Source organism: Anabrus simplex, chromosome 3 (genome assembly GCF_040414725.1).
Source record: "Anabrus simplex isolate iqAnaSimp1 chromosome 3, ASM4041472v1, whole genome shotgun sequence".
Classification (NCBI taxonomy): Eukaryota; Metazoa; Arthropoda; class Insecta; order Orthoptera; family Tettigoniidae; genus Anabrus; species Anabrus simplex.
This window is the reverse complement of record NC_090267.1, coordinates 440956561-440962945: the sequence shown is the minus strand read 5'-3', so window position 1 is coordinate 440962945 and position 6385 is coordinate 440956561.

The window sequence follows — 6385 nt, the reverse complement described above, 5'->3', positions numbered from 1 at the left end:
AGCATTGAGCTTTTCTTTAGAAATTTAATAGAGGTGTAGAGTATTGTAGTTACTTTCTAATTCATAAACCATGGGCAACGGCATAGTAGCCTAGTATGTAATCCTGAGATTTGGCATACCAGTTGCTGTAGACTAGGAGTGGGCACCTCGGATATATTCTGAGTCGTGCTCCTCCTTGCGCACAGATGGCTAGGTCTATCCAATCTACTAGTGGTCCCTAAACTGTTGTAGTGGAAACACTCACTGGGACTTAGTGTAAATAGGGTGGTATCCTGTGTAAGAAATTTACCGAGTACACTCAGAATACAAGTAACTAATCACATTTTGTTCCGTATTGAAGATACAATAAGTAAACTCTTTCAAGATTAAAATTATTGTGTCCACCTTTTCAATGCAAATCTTGAACGTGCACCATTTTAACATTCAAGACTGACAAGACGCCAACACGCCGCGTCACAAGTTTTAAAGACTTTTCATTTACTTATTTCAACGTGTCCTCACTTTATTTTCAATGTTTATATGTGACTGAAGATGTCCCATAAGAGGACGAGACATGTATCACGAATATAATCTTACGTAGTCTTTTCAATGAAGACAATTACAGTATTGTAAAGGTGGAATTATAAATTTAAATTTTCACAAGTTTATATAAGGTAACAGGTAGGGACCCTCTTAGAGGCAGCCCTGCCCAGGGAGTGGCGCCTCTGCCTATGTGAGTCCCAGAGCACACTGATCCGTTGTGTAACATATCGTAAAGGGTCTCGGCTCATGGTAATGAGTGATTTCTTCAACGGCAGCAAAAGCGGAGAACATGATTTGGTACGGTGGAGCTGGCGGAAGAGGCAACCCATTCCTCTGGGGATAGTACAGATGGAACCCCACTGTCTTGTGGGACGAGGAGGGATCATCAAAGGCTAGGGGAGTAAACCCCAAAAGAATATTCTTAATTACGTTAGCCTAGCAAGCCAGTAAAAGAGCTTATTTGTAGTTGCTTTCAACACACATAAGAGCCTCGGAACACATTTATCATCTAAATTAAGATGCCAGCATGAGCAGACTCAGGTCAGGGATGGTGATTTACGGCCTGATGATAGACAGAGTCTTGCAAAAATCCCACAGGAGTAACACAGATTGGGTCTCACAGGAAAATGTGAAGAACTAGTGGACCTCATGGAAAGGAGGAAATTAATGATACTCGGGCTGAGTGAAACCAAATGGAGAGGGAAAGGAATGAAGAAATTAAAACAGTATACATTGTATTGGCATGGAAATGACAAAGAGATGAGGAATGGTGTTGGTTTCCTCATGAGTAAAGATCTAGAAGGAGGGAAAGAAAAACTAACTTTGGTACAGGTGTATGCACCTCAAACTGGACGTTGTCAAGAGGATAAGAACCAGTTTCTTGATGATTTGAAAAAAGTTATTAGTAAAGAGAGAGTAATCTTTACAGATGTGAATGCACAGATTGGGACAGATAGAATAGGATATGAGAACGTAATGGGACGTCATGGATATGGTGGAAGAAATATAGAAGGTGAACATCTCCTCGATTTGTATGAGGAATGGGTTGGTTGTGAAAAATAGTTGGTTCAAGAAGAGACAGAGCCATAAGATAACATGATACAGTTGGGATGGACTACAAAAGACTGTAATTGATTATGTCATCTGAGATGAAAGGAGCCAGAATGGTAACAGATGTCAGAGTAATACCCAGAGAGAGTCTTGACAGTGACCATCACCTATTAGTAGCGGACCTGAAAAACTGTGTGCCGACAGTACAGAACAGGAAAGTGCCAAAAATCAAACTCCAGAAAACAGATAAGAGAACCGAGTATCAGAACCGGACAAAAACCCTGTTACTAAGAGATGAAAGGAAAAATGGAGTGGCAGAATGGACCAGACTAAGGGACACATTGGTTAAGGAAGCAACTGAAGTTTGTGGAAAGACAAGTATGAAAACAAGGGGGAAGGAAACACCTTGGTGGAATGAAAGAGTGACAGCAGCAGTCAGGGAAAGAAATCTCTTGCGTAAAGAAAGGGATCGGGAGAAAATTAAACCAGATCTTACTATACTGAAAGTCAACTCAAGAGCTGAGAAAAAGTATCCTTCAGCGTGTGAGCACTTCCCGTTTCCCCTTCCCGTCCCGGTTCTCCTCCGCCACAGCCAGCTTATTATTAACATTGTGCGTCTATCTGACAATTACTTCATTCTCAAATCGTGTGGCATCAAAAGAAATCATTTCCTTTCACATAGTTGTACTTCAATTATGTACCATGCCTATTTATTCCTTTATTGACCATGTAAAACCTACAGATTACTGGCGAATACTAAGGCAAGAGAAGCAAGGTTTAATTTCATAATGCAATTTGTGTGAGGCACATGGGGACTTACAACGAAAAGTATGACGACATAAGTATACGATTCCTCTCTCGTGCAACGACTGTCGCTGACAGTTTCTCACAGTTCAACAAGCTGAAAACCCACCTATGAGTGGGATTGCAAAAGACATTGTTTCCAGGAATATTGTAAATAGTGTAGTCCCTTCATTCGGAAGGTAAAAACAAACTCATGATCCCCTCATGACAGCATTTCTGCAGATAGAGGGCATTAACGAAAATAAAGTACAAATTATTATTATTTCGAGTACGCTAAGGATCCTATACCCATACCGTGTTAAAGCCCTTCCTGTTTTATTTACGACGAGTGCATAGTTCGAACTGAACTGACACATAAGCCTACTGAGGAACTGTCAAACGAACAAACGTTTTCTGTCACATAAATCTGGCATGCAGCTTAGTTGAGTTATGTTTTGTTTCACTTTCCTTATCACCTTGATTGCTTGTTTACATAATTCAGACACTTTCTTAAAACTAAATTTTCAGCGGCTTTAGGGAGATGTAACATCAGAAACCTTCACGACATATATAAACAATCACAGGCCAGCATATACGATATGGTACCACAAGAAAACAAGACAAATTCCTTTATATTCCGCGTAAGCCGTGTAAACACTGTACGTAGAAACGCCGGTCAGCTGCGCAGTTTTTTTTACCACTTCTTCCACAGTCCACATTGGATTCTCAAATTGTAGGCTACTGTAAACGTTCATAACAATTTGTTTAGATTTCCTATTTAATCCCCCCCCACTTCCCTTTTTTATTAGCTTTAAAGTATTTCACTTGCGACTCAAGTGTCATAGCATCACTCACGTGTTGCTCACGGCTGGCAGCCATTATGAATATTGAGCATGCATGCTATTGCAGCCAGTACTGCCAACAGTTTTCTTGGATCCATCTTCAACGCTGTAAAAATTATGCGAACTATACAGCAATGGAATGAACTCAACAAAGCTTAAAAGTACACAATGCAATAAGATATCAAACTCATGTTAAATAATTATTTATTTTGTTACATACTGTACCGAGAACAATAACTATTCACAGCCATCAATGTATGAAATATAAGAGTTGGTTATGAACCCAAATAACATACAACTTGTGAAATATTTTCCATATTTTTACAATGCAAAATTTTTTAATTAGTCAAGTCAATTCACCAGAATATCTAACCAAACTGAGGGAAGCTCCTGACTGCAGCAACAAACATAGGAACTATTTACCGCTGTGGAAATCTCTTCACTGACCAGAAGTCTGGCTAACATCAAAGGGACTGCTTAGGTCAGGGTCAGCCAACTGCGAGTACGTGTGATGTCAGGTAACACGTCACACACTCTGCTCGGGCAGCGAAACGAAGTACTTAGTACTGTAACTGAGAAGTGAAGGCTAGAGGGGCGAGGGGAAATGCAACTTCATTCGTAGAGGGAGGCCCAAGGGCTGCAGGTAGTACAATGTGGTATGTGTAGTACATATTTCTCTCCACATAATTTATTGTAACGTAACTTTGTTATGAATTAATATAAAAGTTATAAAGCAACTTTATTTCTACATATACAAACTAAACTAACTTTTTCCGGTGAATCTTCGGAACTGATATTGAACACAAAATTGCTGTTTTGCTGTAAAAAATAGTGCTAATAGTAACAAACAGCACAGTTTTACAACAAAAATAGTACAGAGAGTAATCTGTAAACTTGAAACATACGTTTTATCTCATGATATCGATACTCAGTTGCCACTCGTGGGTTTCTTTGATTTTTGTAGTCTTGTTTCGTTTATTAGTTTTGCAATATTTGGAGTTAATGTTTGAGGAAACACTAAGTTTAAGAGCACTCTTCAAATCGTGATCTGACAACTGGCTTCAATATTTTGGTTTTGTTGATTTAAAATAGAAAAGATTCGTTCACAGGCATACGTGGAACCTAATATACTCAACATTCCCGCTGCAAACCTATGCAATCGGGGAAACCTTTCTTTTTAATATTATGGGCCCAACTACTCCAGAATTGCGCCCTACCATAGAAGGTGCACCATCTGTTGCTATTGAAACTAGTTTGTTCCATGGCAAAGAAGCATTTTCAACAACACTTACAATGCAGTTGAAAATGTCTATGCCTTTCGTGGTATTCTTCATAGGCACTAAATCCAGTATTTCCTCCCGAATTGTTAAGTTTTTGTCAACCCCTCGTAAGAAAACGGCTAGCTGGGCCGTGTCAGAAATATCTGTGCCCTCGTCAATTGCTAAGGAGTATGCCCGGAAGCTTTTTGTCAGTTCTGATAATTGTAGGTGGACATCATCAGATAGGTCTTGAATTTTTGTCGACACTGTGTGCACGGACAAGCTGGTAGCTTCGAACTCTTGAATGATATTTAGACAAAACTCCTGCTAGAATTAAACATTCCTTTATGAATTCACCACTACTGAACAGTTTAAGTTTCTTTGTAATTAAATATGAAATTTTATAACTCATTCGAACTGCTGACATACTGATCGAATGCTCGACATGGTTATTTATTTTACCTTTTAGTTCTGTAATTACACGTACCCTTTCCTCACCTTGATACTGATCATAATCTGCAGCGTGATACAAACTTTTAACCACGCCATTTTCAGTTGTAGATAACGTTGATCTAGACTTACAGTTAGAGTTATTAGATTTACAGTGTGATAGAGAACTAAGAGATAAATTTTTAAATAAGAAGGATTCGTGTGGCTTGTTGTGAAAAGTGTCTATACAAGCCGTAGCCACCAGCATGTATGGCACTTCACGTGTTTACTACAAAGCGAGGCTGTCTCTTCGTCTCCAGTCTACGACAGCGGCTCCCCACCTTCTGCGCTCTTACGTCACATGGTCTCTCCGACGTCACACGGTCTCTCTTACATCACACGCCAGCCAGTTGGCCGAGCCTGGCTTAGGTCTTGAGTTGACTCTCAGTATAGAGACGAGGCAAAGATCAGAAACCTCGAACAATTATACCAAAACAAGAAACTGAACCTTAAAAGAACAGTTACAGAAGAAAAGACCAAGGCATGAAATTTATTCACTCAGAAACTGGAGGAAGACAGCAGAGGCAATAGGAAACTACTGTATAGTGTTATCAGAGGTGAAATGAATACCATAAAAGCACTTGAAGATACACTGACTGACAGAGCAAATGCAACACCAAGAAGGAGTGGTCAGAACTTTATGCCAATTGCAGGGTAGACTGACGTCACTGAGGTATGCTCATGATGTGAAATGCGCCGCTGTGCTGCGCACGTAGCGAACGATAAATGGGACACGGCGTTGGCGAATGCCCCACTTCGTACCGTGATTTCTCAGCCGACAGTCATTGTAGAACGTGTTGTCGTGTGCCACAGGACACGTGTATAGCTAAGAATGCCAGGCCGCCGTCAACGGAGGCATTTCCAGCAGACAGACGACTTTACGAGGGGTATGGTGATCGGGCTGAGAAGGGCACGTTGGTCGCTTCGTCAAATCGCAGCCGATACCCGTAGGGATGTGTCCACGGTGCAGCGCCTGTGGCGAAGATGGTTGGCGCAGGGACATGTGGCACGTGCGAGGGGTCCAGGCGCAGCCCGAGTGACGTCAGCATGCGAGGATCGGCGCATCCGCCGCCAAGCGGTGGCAGCCCCGCACGCCACGTCAACCGCCATTCTTCGGCATGTGCAAGACACCCTGGCTGTTCCAATATCGACCAGAACAATTTCCCGTCGATTGGTTGAAGGAGGCCTGCACTCCCGGCGTCCGCTCAGAAGACTACCATTGACTCCATAGCATAGACGTGCACGCCTGGCATGGTGCCGGGCTAGAGCGACTTGGATGAGGGAATGGCGGAACGTCGTGTTCTCCGATGAGTCACGCTTCTGTTCTGTCAGTGATAGTCACCGCAGACGAGTGTGGCGTCGGCGTGGAGAAAGGTCAAATCCGGCAGTAACTGTGGAGTGCCCTACCGCTAGACAACGCGGCATCATGGTTTGGGGCGC